The following is a 14,758-nucleotide window of genomic DNA, read 5'->3' as shown; positions in this document are numbered from 1 at the left end:
TTTCAGTCAAATCGATTCAGCCGTTCTTGAGTTATAAATAGTGTAACTAACACCACTTTCTTTTATATATATAGATATTATCCTTTTATGTATAATTCAGCATGGAGGCATATGTCAGTTCACACACTTCAATAAAGAAGAAGAAAAAATTACCATAGATTAATTTTTGCATAGATTAATAAATTAAATAAATCCAACTGTACCTTCATTCCTTTTGATATGAACAAAGGTACTAAAATATTTTTTATACATATTACGACAGTGTAAAGTCAAGTGACTCAACGTGTTGGCTCTTGTGTTTGGTGTTACTGTGGATCAGTGTTTTGATTGTGACTAATGTTTCTAACAAGATGCAAAGACAGAAGGTGGACAGTTGAAACCACCAAATGGAAAGGTCCATCAGGTGCAAGAAAAGTCGGCAAACCAAAACAACGTTGGGAAGACGATATAGTACAAGAGGTGGGAAGAGATTGGATCAAACAGGGAAGAGATAGGGACAGGTGGAAAAGGTTGGAGGAGGCCTATACTCAGAAAGGGGTCCAAATATTGGAATAAAAAGGCTAAATAAAAAATAAAAAAAATGTTTCTAACAGTTTATCCAATACCAATCAGATACGCTCTAAAGTAGTTTTTCTTTTTTTTTAAATTACAAGGAAAGTAAAACATAATTATCTGTTTATAATTCGCCGAAACAAACTCCAAATTTGCCTAAATTAAGATAAAAAGTACATGCTACTTTAGTTATAAGATATGACATCTTGCAAGCAAAAGTTGGCACAGGATTTGTAAGAGTTTAGTAATTTTGATTACATTTCTTGTGGATATAAGGATGACCTACACCTAACAATAAGCCTTGTTTATTAGTGTGATTTTTACTTCAAGTCAAGTCACTTAAAGGCAACTTATATAAATCCTATATGTATAAAATATTTTAAATCTAGTTAATTCTTTGATGCATTAAACGTTAGTGTAAGAGCGTTTTAACTCTATTCTAAGCTATATCCATCTCATCTGTTGACATATGTTAGAGTGGTGAAGAAGTATGAATCAGTCATTGGAACGTAGAAGCGTAGGTGCATCCATGAGGTTCAAGGGTGTAATGACCTTGTGGTCATTTGCTTATATTTATTATGTATAATTTATGATTTATTACGTATTTTAGTGTAGGCGTGTACGTCATGCTGTGGATAATTTTAAATCTTACAAATATTATAAATGCGAATGCTTGGATAGATGGATACATTGATGTTTGGAGGTATCTCCAGAACGGCTCAACAGATTTTGATGAAATTTGGCATAGTTATAGAGAATTATCTGGAAGAACAAGTAGGCTACTAATAAGGATTAGGACTAATAAGGACTGGCTCGCGGGCGACAACTATTTAATTATAATCTAACAGTGAGTTGCTAAACTATTTAGGTAAGGGGATAAATAAATTTTAGAATTATTGTCAAAATAATTTTCCTATATCTATTCTCATCTCCTACTACTAAATACAAATAATCATAAACAAATAGAACATTCAATACTGTTGGTTGAAAATTTAAGAACATAAAGTTCCTGCCTAACTCTTGTTGGTTAGTTACAATAACAAAACTTATTATTATTAACTATTTAAAAAAAAAAACGTTGAAATGTACTTAACTGTAATGGAAGCATTGCATAGAGTACTCGGAACAATGCAATTAAAACTTTGTTTACGTTCAAAATTGAAGGAAGAATCTTGAAGTTACTAAGTTAATTCAACTTTGAGTGTTTGGTTAAATATGTTAAATGCAATGAAATTGAACACAATAAACGGTCTGGAAATTTCCTCAAACTACGAATTTTATTTGTGTAGGATTATTTTAAATTGCAGATGAGATTTCCATGTTTTTTTTTTTCAGTAGAAATACTACGCCTAAATCAAAATGACTTTTTGTTAAACACGTGAAAAATAAAAGAGTAAAGCGTAATAAAAAAGTTATAATAAAGGTAAGTTGGTTCCATACTTTGGTTCCGTTAAAGCTTTTGGAATATGGAAAAAAAACACATTTTTTTCTTTATGTGAGTTTAATACATATACACACATGCACACACAAAAATGGTGTAGAATTCAAATTGTTGAAATCAGCAATCGGTTTGATATTATTTACGTAAGGAACCACGATGTGATGCATGTTTCCAGTTATTTCTATATAGATGTTCGGTTCGCTAGTGGAAATGGTACATACAATAATATATTTCATAAAACAAAGAGAATATCATGTTTAAGTATACGTATTTTGGTAGTGGAAACCGGCATTAAGTAACGATGTTTACAAGTAAATTTATTTTGTAATTATAGTAAAATTATATATTTCAAGTTGGCTACGGAACCATAGCGGTATTGTCACTCGTGCCTGCACAAGGCCAGTCACGTAAAACTTTGACATTTAAGTACGTCACGTCACGTCTTAATATTCGCGGTTATTTTTGTGTCGACAACCTTTAAAATTAAAAATAAATTGAAGAATCATGTTATTTTTTGTATTCAGAATACATTTTTCATAAGGAAGTTAATTCGGAACCTACAAGTAGAAATCGTAACCCTTCGCATACCTTAAAAACTCAAGTCAAACTCATGACATGACATTTTTTAATGTAGAATTTGACAATTTGTAAAAACAATGAACAGAAACAATTTATAAAAAGAGATGTTTATAAATTAAATCCATCATTTCACAATAAATGAACTTTTTTTGCGGCCCTTTTCTGACAAAAATTGTGAAAAAATTCTGTTAGTTTAGGATAAGAGCCGAATTTCTAGTAAGTGTTATCGTCACATCAAGAAGCATGGATCCCTAAACTGAATAAACACTCTCTTCAGAACAAATCGTCGTAAAATATAGTAAAATAACCTGTAGTAAAGTAAAAAGTTCACCTAAATATTTCAACTGCTCTGATGTCGTCTTAAATTCACTTGAACTCACTTTCACCGTCAATAAACCCGTTCGACGTGAAATAAACTTCAATGGAATAACTAGAAAAAGTAAGACAAGTCGTTGATATGAATGTTAAAAGTGTGGTAAAAATGTTTAAGATATATCAATTTGTAAATTATTTAAAACTTGACGCGTTTAGCCAAAAGTTGTTAGACACCGCATGCTCTTTTTCCACCACGCGGGAAGCTGTTTGCCGCTGGCAATATGCGTATGTCATTTTGTCCTGTGCATTTCAAAATAGGGCACGTGAGTCTCTTTCAAATGACGATCGCGCACGCCTCCTCGCGTAGTGGAAAATGGATTTAACAATTTCAAAGGGTCATCTATCAAGCTGTCGTGCCCCGTTCACGCATAAGTGCCTCCATTTGGCTAACCGCGTAAACAGGTGGGTGGCCGCGAGATGGACGATCAGGGAAACCTTGCTATTCCAAACTCTAGTGTACAGTACACTGCGTATGTACGGCATCGAAGTTTAAACTTCACAAGTAATATTGTATATCAAAATTTGTTTAGGTTTGGAGAAACTGCTGTATTTTGTTACAACTTAACTTGACATTGCGATTGTATTTCCTGTCAGCTATTTAAGGGTTTGATAGCATCACTGATGAACGAAATAACTAGTCTTTAGGAATGACGATGCATTGTGTGTGCGACTGTACACATACTTATTTTGTCTTTACAAGAGAAATTTCAAGAACGCTTGTTAGAAGACGACTTTTTGATTTGATGTGAAATAATTCACACCTGTTTTTTCATGCACAAAGGTACATGTATATTTTTTGTCCGAGTTTTTACGTTAAAAACACTAAATGCATAATTATTTGTTGTCACTTGTATTAAATAAAATTAAAACTTATATTACATTAACCTAGAATGTGAACCATTTCCTTGATTATAGAAATTAATGAAGACATGGTAACCGTGTTTTCCGGATCGGAAATTGAGGCGCAAAATGGCATTACAACCAAAAATATTTACGTTAAAAATGCCTTTACTTCCGCCCTGTATACTACAACTGGTTTTCTACCGGACACACAAACTTATTCCGGTTAATAGTAAATACCCTTTAGATTAATTGTTTATACAGCGATTCAAACTAAATTGTAGCTTATTGAATTTCTTGATAGGATTGGTTTATTCATATTTACATTAATTACAAGGGCTTTAGTGTAACAGAAGTGCTCTTAAGTTTCCGACTAATGCGGAACCAGTCGGAAGTTAAGGTAAATAAAGCACCTTAGTATGTTTACTTAGGAATACTAAACTTAAACCAGAACATGTTATATTTCAACATGTATCTTATTTGAAATTCAGTAAACAGAGAGATTTTATAACAAACAGTATTGGTACTTGTGACATTTATTACAGTTATGTCTAAAAACAAACTGATAGAATTTTGTTCTCTATGTTAAACTTTCCAAAACTTAATTTTCAATTGTAATACTCCACGTTAATGTCATTTCTGTACTACGCTACTTGTTTTTTGAACAGTAATTTTTATTAATGTAATTATAAAAAGATTTATTGATGGTAATAAAATTACAAATATTTAGATGGATGGATAGATATTTGTTACAAGGTATCTCCAGAACGGCTGATGAATAGATGTAGAACATAGTCTGGAAGAACACATAAGCTACAAATTAATTTTTTTAAATGCCGCGCGGACGGAGTTGCGGATGAAAGCTAGTCAGTTATAATTAATTTTACATATCTCGTCAGTCATAGAGTAAATAGGAAGCCATTCAAATGTCGTTAAGTAATTCGAAAGAAGTTCAAGCAAGTAAACTGTAATTAGCCACAACGTATTGCTTTCCTCTGAAGGCAATGACTCGTATTTATCATTAGAATTAACGGGGTTTTAACAACACATGTTAAGCGATGGTTCGTAGTTGTTTATGGCAAGAAGTAAACAAAGTGCCTTCGCTCCGAAAAGATTCCATAATGAACTTCGAAAATGTATAGAACTGACAATAATTTTTCGATAAGGCAAGTGATTGTCTTGTTCTTTTTTTATAGCAAAGGTGACAAAAGAGCAACTGGCTACTAAAATTCATCAAAATAGAGAAATGACTTTTGCCCATAGACATCCGTATTTGCAGATGCCTTGCCTATATTTAATGGACTGAGTAGCGATCGCACAGAAAGAGGATCTGCCCTCTTTCATATGTGTAATATACCTCATTCATATTATCTAATGTGTACTAGAAACGTTATATGCCATCCTCTTGGTAAAAAACGTTTCTGGCACACAAATTACAGATACTTACTTGTTACAAGCAAGCAAGCAAGCAAGCAAGGAAGTTATGGGTAAGGAGTTACTAGAGTGTTATTGTCTTCTTGATGTTAAAACATAATTTTGATCGATTAGTATTTTTTTTTTCTTCAAAAGAATTTCAATATACATAGGATTTCATTTTCGATTCAGTTTTGTTTCATTTCTTACGTTAATTTCATATTTATAACAATGACAAAAGCTATAAGATTTGCAGCCTCATCATTCGAGTGTCTCGATGATTTTTTTACTCTCGGTAGTCACGAACAATGGAAAGTCATTGACCACAAAAATTGATAACGGGATAATTATCTCTTTTTTATGTTAAAATAAATTCACAATACTCAAGTAGGAGTTACTATAAAATAACTTTAATAAGGGTCCCTTAACTAATTAAAATCCATACTTAGAATTCAAAGGGATAAATTCAAGGTTTCTGAAATCAAAATATTTGTATAAAACATATTTCTATTTCTGTTTTGTCAGACATTGAGAGGGTTGACAGTTTTGTACAGAGATTTTGGATTCAGCAACCAATGATTAGTTCATTACTTTATCTATATAATTTTAGTGTAAAATATAAAAACACAACATTTTAACATCCAATTATAATAAAGTCAGTCAACACCATAATTGTGCGAAACGACGAAAGTAAATACTTCTATTCATCGCACGAGGAAAAATGAGCACGTATAAATTGAGGTGATTTAAGTACTCAGCGAGATGAAAGCCGTCTCAAGCTATAATACAAAATAATGACTTTTTTTACATAAAGTCGAAATATACAGATATATTATGGAAAAGCTGAATGTGCTTTCAAAATACATATTCCAGTGTATTTACATATACATATATATACATAAATAGGTACATAAATACAAGTTCCAGTTTCAATAATTTCTCAATAATATTAAACAAACAAATTGTCTATTTACATAGGCATTAAACATAGTAAAACATGAATCCGGTATCGATTAATACTTCTCAGTAGTGAATGGAATCATTTGGCCTTTGACGGAACGAAGTGTCCATTTAACAGCGTCGCGTCGTACGTTAATTAATTAATAATTAACAGTGCAAATAACAAACATAATTAAGAGTAAATAATGAAAATAAAACTACTGAAGCTCAGTTTCTGAACGGACATTAAATTTTATTACCGATTAACCTTTAATTAGGCTTAAATAATTTTGCCTGCTTGAAAATATTTTAAATAGTGCAATATCTGTTGTTTATATGCAAAAATTCAGCGTTACGTCTACTTTTGGAACCTAGTATAATGTTAAATGTCCTACTAAGTACCTTTATGAACTGGTTAAAAAACTTGACCTTCAATATCCGTGACGGAAATGTACTAACACTTTCAAACTATAAATTACGTAAGTTTGAATGTTACAACCAAAAAGTTGTTTGAAAGTTAAACATCCTGTATCAATTATCAATCTACGTCACGTTGTCTTAAATCATATCCTAGAACATCCTAGAACTTGGAATAGTACAAGAAATACTAATACTAAAAAAAAGTTTGTTGCTGTGCTTAACACGGTTCATTTTAAATTTGGAACATAAAATCATTTTAGTATAATTAATTTAAAATAATAACTGAATATAAATGGTTTAAAAACGAGAAAAATATGTTGTCACTTACATGCTAACTAAATAACTTTAATAAAATGTTTATGACATTTAATTTTGTCATTCGGATTCAAAACCGAAAACAATTACTTTGTTAAGCCTTGCTTACTATATATGACATTTGATAAAGGTATGGTGAGGACATAATGATTTTTACCTTCGCCCGACGACAGATTTGCCGCAGGCACGAGAGAAGATAGAATTGTTTTTTGATTTTTAATTCTGATCAATTCGTATAGATTTTTATTATCTCTTTAAAATTTAATTCAAATTGTCTAATTTTTATTATCATATATCATCATTATTTTGGAAAGCAAAATGATTGTTGGTTTTTATTTTATTAATATTTTCATTTAATTTATAAGTATATAAATCGAAAATTATAATCCGAATGCAAACCCGTGACCTTTTGTTTCACAATATTTCCGCATTATTGTTGTTTCTTCCATTTAAATTGTTAAATGGTTCCATTGAAATTTGATTAATGAATAGTTTCATACCGACTCAGACGTAGGAATGATTTTCCTTAATCAATTATTAGCATGAATCAAAAACTAATTTACAAAATAGCGTCAGATTGTCGCCTGTTCTTTTTCAAACAAATTCTTTGTTCAAATATAAGAATTAATTTATTCATGTTTTTTTCTATTATCAGCCTCAATACAACCAATTAGTGCTCATTACAAGTGAAAAATTCTTGTTTACTTAATACAATGCAGGCGGGTATACAACTTGATAACTATAAATGCGGAATCACCGTTTGACCTACCGTGGTGTCTATTGATCTTTTTGTTTTCACTGTTCACAGAATACCACAGCATAAAAGATCCATGTAAAGCGTTTGTTTACTTAATCACTTTGCACGTGCATTTCATACTCTTGGCACTTTCACTCGTTAAAAGCAGTTCTATTTCGGTTCGAGTTTTAAACCGTTAAAACCGCTTCGAAACAGCCGAAGACGACCAATCACACCGCCCGCCCGCGTCACACTGGCTGCGCTCGCGCCGAAGCCTCCTTAACCCCCACTTACATTACAACAATATTTGATTTGCTATTTTAAACCTTGTTGGTTGAACTTTTGAATCGATTTTCGTAATTCAAAATGTTAATTATATTAACTTATCAAATGTATATCTTATTGAAGGGTACTAAAGGTGCATTTCAGTTACAAAAGAAAGCTCTACTCGATAATGAACGTTCAAATGAATCAGAATCTCGTTCGACCTTACCCTGATGGATATGAGGTGGTTTATGTATTTGGGCTTGATGTTAAAACTTGTTGGAACTTGTGACTTTTTTATGAAATGTTTTCCCTTTAGTCACCAATATCCGATGAGATAAATGATGGGTAATTCTTATAAGATCTATTGATTCAGCTGTCTTTTAAAATTTTAAATTAACGGAAACGTCACAATTACTGGTATCTCGAAGAATCATAAAATAAATCACCATCAATCTACCTCTTTTCCTTGCGTGGAATCAATTAAATGGAAATTGGTATACTTCTTCTCCATACATCTCCATCATCCATCTACCTGAATTTACTCCCTTCTTACGCATATGCTTTTTCACACAATCTATCCATACTTTCTCCCGTCATCCCTTGTAGCTATTTACTTTGAATCTCATTACTTTCTTGAGAATTAATAAACAAAATACAATGTGCAAAGTCAGGAAAACTGTGCTCTATCTTTTGACACAAACATTGCGTTCGCAAACCTTTTTCACTAAAGTTACAATTAGAGAATAGCTGCATACATTTTGTTTACGTCACAAAAAACACATGGCATTTTAACGGTTGAGCTCTCTCCACGAGCTTTGTCAGACAAAAGTTCTGTCTAGTAAAATGTTTTTCTCTTACCTATTATGTAATATTGATTTGGAAAATCTTTATAAAAAATCCGACTTCATAAATAACAATCTCAGACAAAATGCACTAAAAAGTATGAAAATAATGTCATGAAAACCCTCTAAAGTAAGAAACGGACTATTATTTAGCACATTCAAAGAGCTACAATTCTTCTATACATCATTTTTATGCCTACATAAGGACCTATCCTATAGTTTAGCCTACGTAAGCGATGAAATCAAAAAGTCCTTAATTTTCGCAAAGCATTTTACAGTTAAACTCAAAATCTAATAGTCTTCTAGTTATTTTAAAAATTAATAAAAAATGGGACCCATCTGCAATCAAAATTTTCGATTACTTTTATTTATCAATATCGGAGCACCTGGGGTTGAACTACGCGGTAACATACAAAAAAATACAGTCGAATAAATGAAGAAGGAGATTATAAACCTCCTTCTTTTTGAAGTCGGCTAAAAATGAAACCGATAAGTTCCTTTTTGGACTGGATGTCCAATCGAGAGTAGTAATTTTTTTCGTGTCAAGTAAATACTTATGCGTGTTTCCATTCCATTGTGACTATGAAAAATCATTGAAATATTCTAATGAAAATATAGTTTAGGTATATTGAATTTTCTCGAAACCCTCATAACAATATTTTTATACACAATAAGGTTTTAAAGGAGTTTTGTTTTGATTTAATGAACTTTGTTAGCGCTGGTATTGGTAACGGATAAGGTTGGCATGGCCTCTTTTAGTTTTTATTCAGACTTATATTCCTTTATTAAGCTCAGGAATTAACGGGGAAAGTAAGAACAAAATTTTCTTATAAGAATTTGGTTTTGTACAATATAAAATAATAACTTAGTTTAGTCAGCAAGCAACAGACTTTTATATTGTTACGAACTTCGTTCAAATCAATTGAAAAACTACCTTTATAGTATTAGGAGACCTGTTTGTACAATGTGTTTAAACTAACTTGTTTTCGAACTACCTAACCCACTACAGAAGTACTCAAATATCGTGGCCAATTACTCACCTAGTACAATTACAGGGAAACGGGAATGGGGAAACAATGTTAGATGTTATTCATGTAACTTATTTGTCGCCTTGCTTTAATGTTAATCAAAAATAGGACACGGTTACACATAATTTTAGATATTTTATTTTATATCGTCAATTGCCGCAAATTGTTAAAGACGGATTTAGGTGATTGTAAAATTTTTTTACAATATATTTTATACAGTAAATAATAAACTGTCTTTATTTTGAAATTAGATTAACTAATTCATTAATAAATCAGTTAACAAGGAAAATAAATCAGTCAATAACATAAATCTTCTCTGCAATAGTCCTATCAAATCTTGGGTACTCTTTTTTTATTACAATATATATTGTTCTTATAATCTGTGTCTTGTATCGAGCTATATAAGATCTATGGATTAGATTGAGAGGCTCGGAGTGTTGATATTCATTTAATAAAATATTACAAGGTCTTTAGGTCCACAGTCGTTTAACTTCCTTGTAAAAACAATGGCAAAAATATTAAGGTAAATATTGCTATTAAAATTTTACAGGTGATTCAACCAATAACATATTACACTATGCGATTATATAAATAGTGATTGCTACTTTTTTCACTACACACACGTTATTCTTACAAGAATAGATTTAAAGATATAATTAGTTAGATTTTGATTTATAACACATGTACTTGATAAATAAAATCCAGAAGGTTTTATGAATTCATAACATGCGGTTTGTCATCTCTACGGCACGGTTTTGAACTTATGCCAAATTGAGTTACATTTAATTAACAACTCCTAGCTTCTATATCAAAATGTTAACGGTTAAAGTTTAGGATTAAATTAGACTGAAATAGTACTAGATATTATAGATATAGATATTAGATACATATAGATACATATGAATAATTCCTTTGCTAAGACAGAAAATGGACACAAGTAAGCTATTGGTAAGTTTGTGTTGTTCATGAAAACTCTCACAAAACCTATATATTAAACATAATGTCGTCTCTATTTTTTCAAAGAGGACAAGACAGTTAACTACTTGTTTTTATGCAAGGGTGTATAGATATAAAAGGAAAATAAAATATGTTCCAAAATGTACATAAGAATGGTACAAAATACAAAAGTTAACATTTGCAATGTAATAGAAAGGAAATGCGTACTTTGTTATTTGCTGAGCTATTGTTAGTAACGAACTATACAAAACTCTCTACGTCAAAAAAGAGTTGCAACATTTTTCTCTTTTAAACAAATGTCAGACTAAAAACTCACATGATTAACTAAACCATTTCTTTTTCGGATAAGTTATTTTGTTTAAGAAATCTTTCCATTTTTTTGAAGTTTTCTCATTTCATTTGAAGTACTTATTTATTACTGGTGTAAATTGATTTCAATATCAAAATGATTGCAAAATACATAGTTTTGCTTGTGTTCGTATATAAAGTGAACTATTACAATCTAAAACTAGAAGGTATTTTTAATCTATTTTGTGTTTAGGTTAAATGCTATCCAGGATCTCTGTGGAACTCAATGCGAATTACACAGAGATCTTTTAAATGTAGACATCGTTATATGTTTATTTATTCACTACTATTTGTTTTGTTACGTCTATTTTACCGGGAATTAAAAACAAAAACGTAAAATTTGCAAAACTCTGAGCTTAGTGAGCGGTTTGTTGAAAACATTTTTAATTTAAAATTGGCGAGTTTGGAACTATTCGCTTTATGACCTGCCGCAATATGTAACTAACATACAATGGTACAATAAGAGTTATAAGTTTTACATTAATACTATCACATAGAAAAGTTAAATAATAACCTCTATACAGACTTTGTTAAAATATTTTAGTACGCATGAGGTTGGTAAACAGAAAATACCACTCCTGAACATCTAGAAGGCTTAGCTTATAAAAGAAGCGGTACAATGTATTCCAGCTTGTTTACGACGGAAGGCGAAAATTTTCGCCATCGTAAAATATTCATAATCGTAAATTGTGCGGAAGCTTTGACGTTTGATTGACAGGACCTGACAAGTTCTCGCATATCCCTTTATTAAATAAAAACAATAAGTTCCAAATTCTTGCCTGTATGCTGGTTTTATGTATCTATTTTTTTTTAAAAGACGTCAGTATCAGCATGATTTGTACACTTGTAATTGTAATCTTTACCTTCCCTGCGAAAAATGGCAGAAGTATTCAGTACAACGGTGGCTCTTAGCCTAGTCCGTTTCCTATTGTCTAAGTGTGGCCAGAAGTTTTGTGTTACTTACGGAATGGGCGTTCGATGTCTATGTTAATGCATCGCAAAAATTATGACAACAATTTTATAAAAGACAGAAATAGTAAGCACTTAAATGTCCACTTTCATGTACCTGTGTCAAGATTTAAAACATAATTATTGGATTGGATTCTATTAAATTTCTATGGAGGAAAGCAATACAAACAAGAACTTATAAAAACCTCAATTAAGCAGCCATTTTTTCAAAAGAGGAAAGTTACGAATTAATAATCTTAGTATCGAAGGTACATGAAATATTTGCAAAAACCCTTTTTGATTAAATTCTATGTTCATTTTATTACTTTCTTTATTTTGTAGCTTACTCTTTTTGTTATTTTAATAATATCTCACTCAATATGTTTCATATTAACATACAATAATATAAAATGTATATGAGTAAATATATCTTTAACTCGGATAAGTAGAGCGACGTGAAGGTTTCGCCAGTTGGCGTGCTGCCAGATTTAAATCATGCTAACGGTTCAATTAATTTTCCTATGATAACATGCGGGAAATTATTAATATATGTTTAGTATGTTGTACATTACGTAACTGAAGTAAACATCACACAATGTGTCTTCAATAGACCGTTGCTTCAATGTTTCTCAATAATTGAATGAAATAAACAAATGACGACACAACTTGGTGATTGTTTGATACATAATAGTTTGGTAATGCCATACAGCTGTGACATTTACTTAGGTCCTTACGTTATCTATATATATAAAAGAAAGTCGTGTTAGTTACACTATTTATAACTCAAGAACGGCTGAATCGATTTGACTGAAAATTGATGGGGAGGTAGCTTAGAACTAGGAAACGGACATAGGATAATTTTTACCCCGTTTTCTATTTTTTATTCCGCGCGGACAGAGTCGCGGGTAAAAGCTAGTCTTTTATATTAATCACAAAGTCTATTCATTTGTTGAGATGCGTTGTTGTACTTTTTATTAGCAGTAGAAAACAAAACTCTCTTAATATATTTATTATGATCACGTTTTCCTTTTATTATATTAACATTTACAGGGGACCCTTTTTATTGCAGATAACTCTTTGTTTCTTTCCCTATTTTTTTGACATCACGTTTTTATTTAATTCGAGTTTATAATTTACATTATGTCTTCTGCATATTTTATGTAACTAATTGGAACAAAGGTGAGAAATAATTTACATTTTCAAATGTAACTGTCGGTTTCATATCCCTTTTAATTAAAAAAAATATATGTATATAAATCTTCTGAAATCGGGGTGGTTTATTTTTACATTAACATAAAAAAACTTCACTCCCTATAATTCAATAGACAAATTATTGGTTGGCAAAACAGATATTGAAAAGATAATTAAGGTACTATATTCTTGTAATTTAGGGATAAGAAAACATTTCCAGTTGTTTAATATTAACATTGTTACCGATTCAGTTTTCAACTAGCAGAGTGCCGTGGGCGCGGTCTCTAATTAATTATTAAGGAAACATTGAGACATCGTTAAAGTCTATTACTTCGAGCGGAAAAGTTCTCTGTAAATAAAATTAAATAAATAATTTAATTTCAATCGAAATGTTTATAAAACATTGTGATAATTTAGTTCATAATATTGTAAAAAGGATGTTTTTTTTTTTGTACGATATAATATTAATAAGATGAGCATCGGTGGCTCAGAGGTTATGCACTTGACTTGTAATCAGCAGATCCTAGATTCGGATTCCGCAATGTACCAATATGTTTTTCGATTTACATATGGACATTTATCCGACGTTCCTACGGCGAAGGCGTATTATAAACTAATACGCTTTTGTAAAAATTAAGACACTCTACATAGTTAGTTCTATGAAGTGCCTCAAAAAATAATAGCTTTCACTTGTTCTAGTTATTTTTATCTCCGTTAACTTTTAACACTTTTGGAAAATTGAGCGTTCGAAGTTTTTTGCTATAAAATTGTGAAATAAAGTTTGAAGTAAACCGGTCGAGAATATTGAATCTATTAACCGGCTGAAACAATTTGTATGCGATAAAAATATCGTTGATGTTATAAAATATCAAGTTATTTTTAGTAAGGGTTTCAAAGCGGTTTAAGGCCGTAGTTTGAGGTAATTTTAGTGACCTACGTTACACGATTAGATTGGAGATAAAATACTTGATGTTTGTTTTTACTTTGTCACGTAAAGTTGATTTAAATTTAGACTAGAAAGTTTCTTTGGAGACGGTTAATATAATGGCTAGGATTAGTCAGGATAGTTTTTAATACTATTCAAGCTTAAATTAGTTATGTGCTTGCTGTATTACATAAATACGCATATTGATTACAAAATAATTTAAAGCATTAAGAAACAAGATGGGATATCTTAATTATTTAATGCTAGTTGTCGCCCGCGATTTTGTCCGCGTGGCATTAAAAAAAGCCTTAATAAGTAGCCTATGTATTCTTCTAGACTATGTTCTACAACCGTGCCAAATTTCATCAAGATCCGTTGAGCCCTTCTGGAGATACCTACAAACAAACAACCATCCATCCATCTAAACATTCGCATTTATAATAATAGTAAGATAGTTAATAAAATAACACCAGATTATTAATAGAATAAGAGTATTTACCGCTCTTAAAGTTTACGATCTATAAATGTCGATACAATTTAACGGAGCAGAGGATCGAATAGCCTAACCAGATGACGTCACAGACGTGGTGCGTTTGAAAGCTTTTATACACTTACTCATTAACTTCAGGTAGTAACAATGTC

General features: G+C 31.0%; 1 protein-coding gene across 1 annotated transcript in view; it reads right to left on the bottom strand.

The window, feature by feature from the left end:
* Positions 1 to 7,852, bottom strand: part of LOC106720097 (tyrosine kinase receptor Cad96Ca) — a 43,039-nt gene extending 35,187 nt beyond the window's left edge. Inside the window, exon 1 of the mRNA XM_045679166.1 lies at positions 7,644 to 7,852. The gene's annotated coding sequence lies outside the window, so the exon portion shown is untranslated. The remainder of the gene's footprint in view (positions 1 to 7,643) is intronic.
* Between the last annotated feature and the right edge of the window lie 6,906 nt (positions 7,853 to 14,758).

Source organism: Papilio machaon, chromosome 8 (assembly GCF_912999745.1).
Source record: "Papilio machaon chromosome 8, ilPapMach1.1, whole genome shotgun sequence".
Taxonomy (NCBI): Eukaryota; Metazoa; Arthropoda; class Insecta; order Lepidoptera; family Papilionidae; genus Papilio; species Papilio machaon.
Note: the sequence above shows the minus strand (reverse complement) of the source record. Positions and strands in the feature narration are given on the sequence as shown.